This window comes from Pleurodeles waltl, chromosome 3_1, assembly GCF_031143425.1.
Source record: "Pleurodeles waltl isolate 20211129_DDA chromosome 3_1, aPleWal1.hap1.20221129, whole genome shotgun sequence".
Taxonomy (NCBI): Eukaryota; Metazoa; Chordata; class Amphibia; order Caudata; family Salamandridae; genus Pleurodeles; species Pleurodeles waltl.
This window is the reverse complement of record NC_090440.1, coordinates 998,827,566-998,842,812: the sequence shown is the minus strand read 5'-3', so window position 1 is coordinate 998,842,812 and position 15,247 is coordinate 998,827,566. Positions and strand designations below refer to the sequence as shown.

At 43.7% G+C, this 15,247-nt stretch overlaps 1 protein-coding gene across 13 annotated transcripts in view; it reads left to right on the top strand.

The window, feature by feature from the left end:
* Positions 1-15,247, top strand: part of BAZ2B (bromodomain adjacent to zinc finger domain 2B) — a 1,256,112-nt gene that overhangs the window by 858,342 nt on the left and 382,523 nt on the right. The window lies entirely within an intron of this gene.

The following is a 15,247-nucleotide window of genomic DNA, read 5'->3' as shown; positions in this document are numbered from 1 at the left end:
TAACCGACCCAGGTCCAGGCTCTTATACAGAGGAGCAATCACTGTCCTCTCAGATGCGAAAGCATAGGTTTGAGGAAGAGCTGCAATCCACCGAAGTGGACCATACGCAAAAACGTATTTTCATACAGCAGGGAACAGGAAAAATAAGCACCCTTCCCCCTATTAGGAGAAAAAGGAGACTGGAGTTTCAAACAGACCAGGCGCCACAAACAAAGATGGTGAAAAAGGTGACTCCGCCACCCTCTCCTCCACCTGTAATTAACGTCTCACCGACGCAAACTCCGTCACATTCCCCTGCTCACACCACCATGAGCCAAGGTGACCAGGATCAAGACGCTTGGGACTTATATGACGCCCCAGTGTCGGACAACAGTCCGGAGGCATATCCAACAAAGCCCTCACCACCAGAAGACAGCACAGCATATTCTCAAGTGGTGGCTAGAGCAGCACAATTCCACAACGTAAACCTCCACTCAGAACAAGTCGAGGATGACTTTTTATTCAACACCCTCTCCTCCACCCACAGCTCCTACCAAAGCCTGCCTATGCTGCCAGGTATGCTTCGGCACGCAAAGGAAATCTTCAAGGAGCCGGTCAAAAGTAGGGCAATAACGCCAAGGGTGGAAAAGAAATATAAGGCACCTCCTACAGACCCTGTTTTCATCACCACACAGCTGCCACCAGATTCCGTCGTAGTGGGAGCAGCTCGGAAAAGAGCCAACTCCCACACATCTGGGGATGCACCACCCCCAGATAAAGAGAGCCGCAAGTTCGATGCAGCTGGGAAAAGAGTCGCAGTACAAGCTGCAAACCAGTGGCGCATCGCTAACTCTCAAGCACTACTTGCGCGCTATGACAGAGCCCATTGGGATGAAATGCAACACCTCATCGAGCATCTACCCAAGGAACTTCAAAAAAGGGCAAAGCAGGTGGTTGAGGAAGGACAGAACATATCAAATAACCAGATCCGATCTTCTATGGACGCAGCAGACACAGCTGCAAGAACAATTAATACATCTGTGACCATTAGAAGGCACGCATGGCTAAGAACGTCTGGGTCCAAACCAGAGATACAGCAGGCAGTGCTCAATATGCCATTCAACGAAAAACAACTGTTCGGACCAGAAGTGGACACGGCAATCGAAAAACTTAAAAAAGACACTGACACTGCTAAAGCCATGGGCGCACTCTACTCCCCGCAGAGCAGAGGAACCTACAGCACCTTCCGCAAGACACCCTTTAGAGGGGGGTTTCGGGGTCAGGCCACACAAGCCAGCACCTCGCAGGCAACACCGTCCAGCTACCAGGGACAGTACAGGGGAGGCTTTCGGGGCCAATACAGAGGAGGGCAATTCCCTAGGAATAGAGGAAAATTTCAAAGCCCCAAAACCCCTACAACCAAGCAGTGACTCAGATGTCACTCACCCCCTCCACACAACACCAGTGGGGGGGAAGAATAGGTCATTATTACAAAGCATGGGAGGAAATAACTACAGACACTTGGGTCTTAGCAATTATCCAACATGGTTATTGCATAGAATTCCTACAATTCCCTCCAAACATACCACCAAAGGCACAGAATTTGTCAAAACAACATTCCGAACTTCTGGAAATAGAAGTTCAAGCACTATTGCAAAAGAATGCAATCGAATTAGTACCAAACACACAAATAAACACAGGAGTCTATTCACTGTACTTCTTAATACCAAAAAAGGACAAAACACTGAGACCAATCCTAGACCTCAGAATACTAAACACCTACATCAAATCAGACCACTTTCACATGGTCACGCTACAAGAGCTGTTACCATTGCTAAAACTACAGGACTACATGACAACCTTAGATCTCAAAGACACGTATTTCCATTTACCAATACATCCATCTCACAGAAAATACCTACGGTTCGTATTCAAGGGAATACATTACCAATTCAACGTATTGCCTTTTGGTTTAACAACCGCAACAAGAGTCTTTACAAAATGTCTAGCAGTAGTGGCTGCACACATCAGAAGGCAGCAAATACATGTATTCCCGTATCTAGACGATTGGCTAATCAAAACCAATTCACTAACAAAGTGCTTACAACACACAAATCAAATCATACAAACCCTCTACAAACTAGGTTTCACCGTCAACTTTGCAAAATCCAACATTTTGCCGTGCAAAGTACAACAATACCTGGGAGCCATAATAGACACAACAAAAGGAGTAGCCACTCCAAGTCCACAAAGAATTAAAAATTTCAACAAGATCATTCAACGCATGTATCCAACACAAACAATACAAGCAAAGATGATATTACAACTCCTAGGCATGATATCTTCATGCATAGCCATTGTCCCGAACGCAAGACTACACATGAGGCCCTTACAACAGTGCCTAGCATCACAATGGTCACAAGCACAGGGTCACCTTCTAGATCTGGTGTTGATAGACCGCCAAACTTACCTCTCGCTTCTATGGTGGAACAGTATAAATTTAAACAAAGGGCGGCCATTCCAAGACCCAGTGCCACAATAGGTAATAACAACAGATGCTTCCATGACAGGGTGCGGAGCACACCTCGATCAACACTGCATACAAGGACAATGGAACGTACATCAAACAAAACTGCATATAAATCACCTAGAAATGCTAGCAGTTTTTCAAGCATTACGGGCTTTCCAACCAATTATAACTCACAAATACATTCTTGTCAAAACAGACAACATGACAACTATGTATTATCTAAACAAACAGGGGGGGGACACACTCAACGCAGTTGAGTCTTCTAGCACAGAAGATATGGCGATGGGCAATTCACAACCACATTCGCCTAATAGCGCAGTTTATTCCAGGGATCCAGAATCAACTTGCAGACAATCTCTCTCGAGATCACCAACAAGTCCACGAATGGGAAATTCACCCCCAAGTTCTAAACACTTACTTCAGACTCTGGGGAACACCTCAAATAGACTTGTTTGCAACAAGAGAGAACGCAAAATGCCAAAACTTTGCATCCAGATACCCACATAGGCAGTCCCAAGGCAATGCCCTATGGATGAACTGGTCAGGGATATTTGCCTACGCTTTTCCTCCTCTCCCTCTCCTTCCTTATCTGGTAAACAAATTGAGTCAAAACAAACTCAAACTCATTTTAATAGCACCAACTTGGGCAAGGCAACCCTGGTACACAACACTGCTAGACCTATCAGTAGTACCCCACATCAAATTGCCCAACAGGCCGGATCTGTTAACACAACACAACCAACAGATCAGACATCCAGATCCAGCATCGCTGAATCTAGCAATCTGGCTCCTGAAATCCTAGAATTCGGACACTTACAACTTACCCAAGAATGTATGGAAGTCATAAAGCAAGCCAGAAGGCCGTCCACTAGGCACTGCTATGCAAGTAAATGGAAGAGGTTTGTCTGCTACTGCCATCATAATCAGATCCAACCTATACACGCAACTCCAAAGGATGTAGTGGGTTACTTGCTTCACTTACAGAAATCTAGCCTAGCCTTCTCTTCCATTAAAATACACCTTGCGGCAATATCTACATACCTGCAGACTACCTATTCAACTTCCCTATATAGGATACCAGTCTTTAAAGCATTCATGGAAGGGCTTAAAAGAATTATACCACCAAGAACACCACCTGTTCCTTCTTGGAACTTAAATGTTGTCTTAACAAGACTCATGGGTCCACCTTTTGAACCCATGCACTCTTGCGAAATACAGTTCCTAACCTGGAAGGTTGCATTTCTCATCGCCATTACATCTCTAAGAAGAGTAAGGGAAATTCAGGCGTTTACAATACAAGAACCTTTTATACAACTACACAAAAATAAAGTCGTCCTAAGGACTAATCCTAAATTTTTACCAAAGGTTATTTCACCGTTCCACCTAAATCAAACAGTGGAACTACCAGTGTTCTTCCCACAGCCAGATTCCGTAGCTGAGAGGGCACTACATACATTAGATGTCAAAAGAGCATTAATGTACTACATTGACAGAACGAAAAACATCAGAAAGACTAAACAACTATTTATTGCATTCCAAAAACCTCATGCAGGAAACCCAATATCAAAACAAGGTATAGCCAGATGGATAGTTAAATGCATCCAAATCTGCTACCTTAAAGCAAAACGACAACTGCCCATTACACCAAGGGCACACTCAACCAGAAAAAAAGGTGCTACCATGGCCTTTCTAGGAAACATCCCAATGCAAGAAATATGTAAGGCAGCCACATGGTCTACGCCGCACACGTTCACCAAGCACTACTGTGTAGACGTGCTATCCGCACAGCAAGCCACAGTAGGTCAAGCCGTGTTAAGAACATTATTTCAAACCACTTCCATTCCTACAGGCTGAACCACCGCTTTTGGGGAGATAACTGCTTACTAGTCTATGCAGAACATGTGTATCTACAGCGACAGATGCCATCGAACTGAAAATGTCACTTACCCAGTGTACATCTGTTCGTGGCATCAGTCGCTGGAGATTCACATGTGCCCACCCACCTCCCCGGGAGCCTGTAGCAATTCGGAAGTTAGCTTCAACTTTGTATATTTGTATATATATTATTTTAGCCTTAAATAGGTACATACTTAGTCACTCCATTGCATGGGCACTATTACTACAACACAACTCCTACCTCACCCTCTGCGGGGAAAACAATCGAAGATGGAGTCGACGCCCATGCGCAATGGAGACAGAAGGAGGAGTCACTCGGTCCCGTGACTCGAAAGACTTCTTCGAAGAAAAACAACTTGTAACACTCCGACCCAACACCAGATGGCGAGCTATGCAGAACATGTGAATCTCCAGCGACTGATGCCACGAACAGATGTACACTGGGTAAGTGACATTTTCATTCTGTCGTAAGGAAATAAATGTTGACTTTTAAAATATGAGATTTGTTAGTTCATTACTAACTTGTAAGGCACTGTAAATGTCATTGAAGCTGCTTCAGGGTGCTGGGGAAGGTTCGAGGGGACAGGAAGAAGGATGATACAAGCAGTATTCACAGCTCTGAGAAGCATTATAGTTTTTCCATAAGCACATTAAGTGATATCCTTTAGTTCTCCACAAATAAGGACATTCCTTGATAAAAACCAATAGGTTATGGTTGTTGTATACTTCTAAAATGTTTGCATACATTGAATACACACCTACAGGCATAAGGTTTCACACAAACTATCAGAAATACAGGCACACATACCAAAAATCAGATTTCGATGCACACAGAACAGTGTTTAGCAGTGGATCACGGGTTGCTGTCTTGCAAGGCGCAAGAGTGTTGTGCAACAGAATGACAGGGTAATGTACACCAGTAGTACCAATAGATTGTGTAGCAGGTCATTGCACCTCTGAGGTTTTTTTATGTAATTCACGTAAGGGTAGTATGAAGTGATTTGTTCTAGGGGTGTTCTGGGTAAGATACCTGAAGAAAGCAGTGGTAATTTTCAGGAAAGCATTGCAGAGTTGTGTATAAGGTAAGTACTAGATGGTGTGCATCAACTGAAGGAATCTGTTTCAGGGTCAATATTGTATTCATAATGGCCTGTTTTGTACGGGTGGCATTCTTCCACGTGGATAAAACACATGAGCTTACATGAGGGCGTGTGCAACTCACATGCAAACACACATGCACATTTGCATAGCTGCAAGAGATTTGGGTTATGTGCAACACCTTTAGCCAGTACCTGCGACTAGGATGAACGCCTACGTGATACAGTGTGCATTCCCCTTTCCCTGCATGTATGTACTCCGTGATTTATCTTTTTCTCCCACTGAATGGCATGGGTCAGAACTTGAATCTCTTTCACTCTGTAAATTCCGGATCTGTGGCCCCTGCACCCATAACCATTTAATCCTTTGTTGTGGTTTTTCCTTTCTTCATCTTTGTTGTTAATATCTAGTAGCATATTCTGCAGTACTTTACTTAAGCCTTGGTCATCATATCAGTGACTACAACTCAGTCACAGCTGCTACCTGGAAAAAAGAGGGTTGGGGGGAGCAGAGCGCGGAGAACAGCGTTTGGCAGTTAAGAAATATAATAATAATAAACTTACCTGCCCCTCCATGATGTGCCTCTCCAGCTGCCTCGTCTTATTTCCCTTGAAATGCCTCTCAGGGTGAGAATTGGGGCACTGTGCTTGGTCTCCACCCGGCTGTAAAATGCAGCTGGGTGGAAAGTTTCTACATGCGCATGTCAGTTTGGCCGGCATCGGACGGACAGAAAAGCTGACATGCGCACTTAGAAGCACACTTACCACTCCTCCTCCACTTGATGTGGAGGAGAGTGGCTCCGCACCACCCTATGAAGGCGGAAAAGTAAAGAGATAATATAATACTTTTATTACCCCTTAATTTTTCTGCTTTTATTCAGTGAGGCTACGCTCCTCCGCCATAGCAGAGGGGCCGTCCCTGCTAGAACTCAGTATCTCTGCATCTCTTTCCTCGGAAACAGCCAACCAGAACACACCTCTTTCCTGTGTACTACGTTTGATGCTCCTTCCCTTCAGAACTTCCTTAGCTTACATGTATGGAAAAAGATCACAAATCCCCTAGGCGACATTGGATTTTTGACATTAAAAGTAAGTGCCAGAAGTTAAGAACATGGGTTTGCCTCACTGTTTCTTCCATTGACGCAGTGAAGCATCATTTCTTTATGGACCCTTACCCTCCCATGTTGAGATCACCCTACGCAAGAGGTGTAAATGTCAACCTGCCATCTTCAGTGAATCCAGTTTTCCAGGTAAAGGGCACCAAGCAACCATTAAACTAATGCCATTTCTAGTGACCAAGGTATTTTCTACTTCAGACTTTCTTTTGCATAATTGAGCTAATCGGCTGTGCACATACATTCCAAGCTGAGACCATCTCTCCTAGGTGTGGTAATAAATGCCTTTTTCTTGGAGAGAAGAATAATGGATTATTGTAATCCAGACATTAATCCAACAAATATTGCCACACACTTTAACAACTGGGTGCAGAACCAAGGAGAGTTTGAGGAAGCAGAGTTTGTAGAGGGGTCCACAACACTCCAGAGAGAACCCTAAAGACAACCAGTCTCCCCTCTCTGTTGATAGGAGTAAACAGAATGTGGCAGAGAGGTAAAGTGAAGATATGACAAGACCAGTGCTATTATTGGTCCCTCTTGCCAACTGAATGTAGCGATTGGCTTGGATGTTTTAGTGGTACCTAATGAGTGACCGCCTCCTTTGTCTGGCATGGAAGCGTATAGCAGTCCTGGTGGGGCTTCCCCTGTGGCTTGGAAGCAGTGTAGCTCTGGACCTAACGCTTCCCAAGGCTGAGAGAGAAACCAGCGATCTGTGGGCTGCAGAAAGAAGCACCCATTAGGACCCATTTGAAGCTCAGGCGATAAAGGCTGGTTAGAGGGACTGTGAGAGCCCTCAGGAAATTGCATTAGGCTGTAACAGTCTGCCTTCACCACCCACACCTATCCCCATGAGGCGAGGGGCAAGAAAAAAGCAGAATTGCAGCAGAGTTCATAACTAACATGATTAGTGATGGGAACTCTTAGGTAGCAAAGTAGTTAGTAAAAAGAGACCAGCCTGGAGCTCCTCTGCAGGGAAAAGGTCCTTCAGATGGGAGGTTTCTCTGTGCAGTGAATGGTCTATATGTCTTGTTAGTAGGAATGCTCCACTAAAACGGTGGTTGATTGTGACAGATAGGGCTGAAGGCTGCACTTGTTTCTCCCTTTAGTGCAGGGTGTGCCTCAACGTGAGAGTGATGGAAGCTACCAGTGTAAGGAGGTAGCATCAAACTGGGATGAGGGGTCCGGTGCGGAAATTAGTATAGCGGGACCAGTATAAAAAAAAGTATGGTGAATCCTGCATGTCCCTCCTTCCCCCCACCTTCATTTACGTTACCCCTTTTGTCGCTTAATTATATATTTGATTTCATTATTTTGATTATGGGGGAGGGGTCTGTCCCTATTTTTCATTTATATTTATTTGGGTTCTATTCCTTACCACATACCTATGCCTTACTTAAGGATTGTATTCCTAGATTCCTAGTGTCTTTTTATCCTAATATCTTTTTCCCTAAGATTTCGTTTTTTTATGTTAATTTTCAGTAAATACAGACACATCACCTTGCAGAGTGGACATGTTGAATCAGAGAAAAACAGTTTATGGTGAGCGTGCACTGTGGAGGAGTAGTAAGGAATGTCAAACCATTTGGCTCATATTATAAGCGATACCTCCATTACGAAGACTCTGATCAGTAGTGAAGATAGAAGGGTAAAGGGTAAACAGGTTCACAGATTTAGGCGCAGGAGTGTTGATCTGTGTGATTCAGTTTTAGTATTGAATTCGGAGTGGGAAACCCCACAACTGTCTGAATTAGAGATCTGCACAAGAAGAATAAGAAAAGACAATGACCATGTCTCAGGGCCACAATACAGGCTGTACAGAGTCCTGCCAAGTGCAAAAGGAGTGAGGACAGTGTCGGGACAGACGTATCAACAGGTTATATACTGAAAACCATAAAAGAGTTGAGGCTGATGCTGGAAGCTAAAATTAGCTTGTTGTGTGAAGGATTTGAAATGGTCAAGTAAGACCTGGGCTAGATCTCAAGGGTGACTGGGTAGAGTAGTGTATTTCCTAGGCAGAAGATGCAGTAGTTAGCATACAAATACAACTGAATGGGCATAAACATGCTAGGGTACTGTATTAAAAGAGGTGCAACACGTCATATGTGAGAAGAGCTTTTCTTTCAGCAGGGTGTACAAGAGAGTGCATAAGGATGTAATTATTATCACATATGTATCATACCGGATAAGTAGGTCTGTACAGATGTGCAGGGCTGCTATGTGATGGTGACATTGTTGAGCATGAATCAAAGATAGTTAGTTGTTAGTTTATGTGCTCCACCTGCACTTCTTAACATAACGTTGGGCAGTCTGCCAGTGGAGAAACCCTGTAGTTCTGTTATTCTTCAGAGCACTCCCTTGCTACTCTGGATGATTGAGCATATATTGGTCTAGTGGGTTGATGTAGCATGTAAGAAGGACTACTGCTTTATGATTGGTGTCACCCTGAATAGATGAATGCTCTGTAGCCTACTAATCGTTTCTCCCAGGGTACGACAGGGCTGACACATGATTTAGGGCCTGATGTACTAACTGATTACCAGTTGGGAAATAGCTATTCCTAATGTATGAAACATTTTGAGTTTTATTAATGATTCTCACTGGGTCCCAAACGGATGTACCTCATGATTATTAATAGGGTGGTTGCAGTGTGTGACCTATTAGGAAACATAGCCATCACAAGGGATGGTAGCCTGCTGATGTCAGCAGACCACCATGTCTGTGATTGCTTTTTTATAAAGCGATCTTTTTGTTTTTAAATGCAGCCTGTTTTCCTAAAAGGAAAACAGGATGCGTTTAAAAAGAAAAAAAAGGAACTTCGCAGTTTATTTTTAGGTTGCAGCCTACCAAACAGCACAGCTCTCTGGTTTGCTAAACACATTTTGGGGATGTTCAGAAACTTGACCTAAGAATGCATTCTACCCGTTGCTTGCTGCTGGCTTTGTGGTTTGTAACTAACATTTTCTTGCTCTTTATGTGTTGGCTTTATTTGCTTTAGGCTGGCCAGCTTGAGTTTGTACATTCCCTTGCTGAAAGCTTATTTACAGCATCCTTCCGAGTGCTCCCTTTCTGTAAACAGGCCTGTAAATCTTGTTCTTTCTCGTCACAATTGGTGTGCATTCAAAGACTGATGTCAAATGTCCGGCGCTGTCTTCTGACTTTTCTTTCTCGGACTTCTAAGTGAGAGGATTTATGTGACAGTCTTACTGGATACTGGGGGTGGGAATTAGTTTTTTTCTAGCACATGACAGCATTTAAATGAACTGTGTAAGAATTTGAGAATATATCAGAATTAGGGACACAAATGAAGCACATTTGTTATTTCTGGCGTGTGTTTGAAACTACTTCAAATCATTGCTCTAGGTGATGCAATTTCCAAACATTTGTGTCTGTACACTGTATAGTTTTATTAATAAACCTGTATGTCTATGCTATTATAATTGTCATTTCAATTGAAAATGTGTTGTCTGTGATGGCGTTGTGCTACCACACCACTAACTTCATTCTACGCCACTCTCCTCTACTATGCACCATTCCACACTAATGCACTTTACTCTGCACCACTCTGCTTCACAGCACTCCACACCACTGCACTCTGCACCACTTCACGGTATGCCTCTCTACTCTGTACCACTCTACTCCATGCCAATTCACTCTTCGCCACTCTACACCACTGCACTCTTCCATTCTAGACCACACAAATCTACTCTGCACAACTCCACTCTGCGCCACTGTAAGCTGTGCCACTTTGCAACACTGCACTGTATGCCACTGAACTCTGCAGTACACTCTGTCCATGCACTTAACTCTGTAACACTGAACTCTATGCCCCTGCACTCTACGCCCATCCCCTCTACGCCACTCTAATTTACTCTGCACCTTTGCACTCTGCTACTGCGCTCTACACCACTTTACAACATTATAGTCTATGCCACTCCACACAACTGTGCTCTACCCTACAACACTCCACTCTACTCTGAAACAATCTACTCTATGCCATTGCACTCTGTGCCACTCTACTTCACTCTATGCCACTCTGCTGCACTCTGTCACTGCACTCTACCACTTTACTCTTAACTACTGTGCTCTACCCCAATGCACTCTACACAACTGCACTCTGTCACTGTACTCTACGTCACTCCTCTCAATGCCACTCTACTGCACTCTGACACTACTCTCAACACTGCACTCCATCACTGAACTTTATTCCACTCCACTCTACACCACTGCACTGTACGGCATTATAATCTCCACCTCTCTGTGCTACTCTACACCTCTCTCACTGCACTCTATGTGCATGACTCTACTCTGCACTCTACACCACTGCTCTCTGACTTTCAGCTCTGTTCTGCGCCACTGCCCTCGGCATCACTTATCTCTGCGCCACTCTACTCTTAGCACTACTCTGCGCCACTGTACTCTTCGCCACTCCGCACCACTGCATTCTACTGTGTACCACTCTAATCTACGCCACTTAATTCTACGCTATATTGTACACTGCTGAATTCAATGCCACTGCACTCAATGCCACTATACTTTGCAACACACTACGCCGATACACTCAACACCAGTCCACTATCCTCTATGCCACTCTATGCTACTCCAAACTATGCCACTCCAGTACACGCCAGTCTCTGCCACTCCCCTTTGTGACACTCCACGCCACTCTCCTCTACGCCACTAAATTGTAGCCAAGCTGAACAGTAGCTACGCTGATGTACAACATGCATAGCCAAGACCTATTGGCTTTACCAGTGCCTGTTTAAGAGTAGACAGTGGTCCGTGGGCCATTGCCTGCGCCTAAAAATATTATTATTTACATTTTCAAAGAGGAGGTATCTCCAAGGAACCCTTTCCCCTTTGCGAATGGGTTACCACCAGTTGTAAACTGATGGTAAAGTATATCAGTTTTGCGACCGGAATTTGCCCAAAAAACATTAATACATACCATCTGATTCGGTGTTTGGAAGGAATGCTCCTTTCAAATACTGAATCCTTATTTGGTAGCAAATACAAATTGTGTTTCAGTAACAAGTTACTGAATAGCATTTTGCACATTAGAAAAACATTTTTCCGGTAACAAACAGCCCGATTCCATGAATCGGGCTGTTTACAAATGCTAAAATACTTTGAGCATCTGGTCCTTAGTGTTTATTGTGTGCAGCTGCTGACAAGAATGACAAGAATTTAACCACAGAGTTTAGGCAACTGGGTGCTGAATCTGGTACCTTGTGTTTTTTTTTTTTGATTGAGCCTTGGAAAGTACCTTACCTTTCTTAGAGATATGGTCCAGAAATGTGGCATGGACCATGAACAATAACTTTAGGACTTATGTTTTTAATTTAATTAACGAAGAGGAAAACTGGGTCTTCCTTCTCAGATTGCAAGTCCAAACCGAATTTGGAGCGCACCCTTCCCATTTAGGCCATGTTTTACATGTATATTTTGATGGCGTAGAAAACTCAGGTGAATGAATCTGGACATCTTTATAAGGGAAATATTCATACCAGGTACTTATGTCTAGGGAATATTTGTCCTGGTATTAGTCCTCTTAGCCATTAATATAATCCAGGGATGGACTGGCTCTCCTAGAAGCATTTTTGGGGCACTTCCCTGAGTGCATCATTTAGGAGACCATGAGCCCAGTTAGATGTCACAATTTTGAGGTTATCCTTGTGTTGTTTGAAGATCATTTTGAGGTAGGAAATAAATGCTCTATCATGCTTTGAAAATCAAGGTAACCCCTCTTTCAGACTGTGAGGTCTCTTTCTTCTGGGGACATTCTTACCTTTCTTATCTTGCTCCTGTTTTCCTGAGGGCAGCATTTCTTCTACTACGTTTTCTCTGTTTTCTTCTTTTGTCTGCACCTCTCCACATTATCATTGTCACCCTGCACAGGTTTTTGCTCACCTTTGTTGAGACTAACATTGGATCAGCTGCTGATGAGGAAGATGTCGATCAACTTGATGTTGAGACTGAGACTGAAGTATTGCACTGAAGGTCTCTGCTATGAAGTGCTCTATTGCTTGTGCCATAATGTTTATGTGAAATATATTTGTTTGGGAGTATGCTAAAATTCAGGAGGTCCTACCAAAAAGCCTCAAGAGCCGACAGTTACCTAGAGAAAATCTCAAGGGCACCTCAGGGCTAAAGGCGCACCCCTGCCTTTTTGGAGCAGAATCCTCCCTAGTTTGGGTTTGTTCTGATTCAAACTGCATCACCCCACTGCTCTAACTGCCGTTACAAGATCCACCGAAGTTAGAAAATAGTCCAAATGAAGGCCTAGGTCTACGGAGGCCAGGACTAGAGGGAACTTGTTTGTATTTTCTTTTTATCAGACTTTGGCAACGACTCGGGCTGCACACGTGGATTGCCACTTGGGTCATGGCATTGTTTATAGGACCTATCAACAAAAATTAAAGCACCAGGCAAGTGCACATAATGTCACATGGAGATACAGAATAAAAAATGCTCTAGCTTACGCGTCAAGAATTTGCAGTTCTTTTAAGGGCACATAGGCGAGGATTTTGCTTCTTTCTTTTACTGGAATTTTCAGCAGCCAATCAAAATAAGTAAACATTAGAAACTACAGTACCCATGAACAAGTATAATCACATCACATGCCACAATCACTATGATCTATTGTGTAGTAAAAATACAGACCGTCCCAAACTCGTGTTCTCTTTATTTGAAAACAGTCTCGACATTACAAACTCAGCATGGTATTCAACAGTTACCAATGTCAAACCAGATCCCAACCGGGATATGTTCCAAACAGTTAAAAAACTCACAACTTCTGAAAAGAAAAAACACTGGTAGCTCCCTCGGAGACTGAGTAGGGATTCCCATCCGACCAGCATGAACCGAAGAAGGTCATCATCACTAGGATCTCATCCTCCAAAATCGCCGGACGGTGCAAACCAAGGCATGCTCTCAACTGGCCTTCTGGTCGCTCCCTGAAACACAAAAATATAAACGTAGCTTCTTCAGATGGCAACATGTCAAATGTTCTCATGCATAATAGACAACAACAGTAACAAGAGTGGCTGAATGAATAAGGTCATAATGAAAACTTGAAAAAAAAAGTGTCATAACATGCATCACATTATAGTTGGGTGGAATAATCCTCGCGTCCGTGTCCTGAATAGATTTGAAAATTATTGACGTGTAAGGTAGAATTTGTTTTATTCTGTCTCATTACTGGAGGCTCAGATTATGCTTGTTCAAAGCTGTCTCACCACCACAGATGCTACATCAACTATTGGTTTATGATAAAACTTCCGGAAAGTAGACTCTGATGACCAATCCGCCTCTCTTATAATGGCTTCCAACCTGACCCCAAGTATAAGCTTTTGAGGCCATGGCTTCTCCAGCCGGAGGTGCCCCAAACATGAAGGTATCAATACCTGCTTCCTCTATTAACCATCTCATCCACCTGGCTAAAGTGGCTGTCGAAACTGGCCTAAAAGGTTTCTGCAGGGCAATTAACAATTGACCTTTCGAATCTTATCTATATTAATCTGTAACTGTCTCATAAGTCTTCAAACATTGCATCATCCACAAATGTGGATTATCTGGAAACCTAGGATAGGTTACTGACCTGCAAATTTGAATTCCTCCTGGAAATCGAGAATGTCACACTATCAGGTAAATAAACCCTACCCGCCAGGTCAAGAGTCGAACATCCAAAACCATCTTGCCTGAAATTAAGCAGAGCAACATTGTCTGTTTTGCTGAGATTTGCTTTCTGGATAGATATTAGCTTGCTGCCCATTTTTCCAAAAAAATCAAAACTACATTAACATCCCAAATTGAGTTTTATTTGGGTTTTGGAGGGATCGAAAGACAAATCCCTTTCATAACCTTGCAAATAAGGTGATGTTCTCCCACAGGTTTACCCTCTACAGGAACATGAGCAGCAGAAATGGGCTATCTGAAATTAACTGTCCTGTAAGCTAGCCCTGCAGTTGCAAGTTCTGATAATTATGTTCACAATCATGCAAGGGGGAGCCCCCATGGGATAGATACTTGGCAAATCACACCAACCATTCCATCTCCTCCAAGCTGAGGAATAACGTTTGTGGGTACCTGTCGCCCAGGCTTGTCAAAGGAAGTCCACAGCTTGTTGCGAAATGCCTGGGGTAAACCTTCCAGGGCATCAATAACAGGTTCCCCAAGAGGATCAAGGGGTGTGGGAATCCCCCCGGATTCAGCAAAATGTTAGGATTGGGAAGAAGAAGAACCGGGGGAGCATAAGCGAACATGAGGGCCACCAGGAACCAGGGCTGAGCCCTCCAAAAGGGAGTCAGAAGGATGTCCTCTGCCTTCTGGTGTCTGACCTGAGACAAAAATCTGGGAATCATGAGGAACGGGGGAAAAGAATAATCCAGAAACAGGGACCACTCCTAAAGAAATGCCTCCTTAGCCAAAGCTTGTGGATTTGGGCGTCAGCTGAAGAAATTCGGAAGCTTGTTGTTGAGATGTGATGCAAAGAGGTCCACTTGACAGGGACCCCACAGGTTGTGAATCTGCTGGAATATCAAAAGATCCAGTTTCCAATCACTGGAATCCTTCAGATATTGGGAATTACAATTGCTATGGTGTTCTTGGACCCCAGTAAAATATTCCACCAT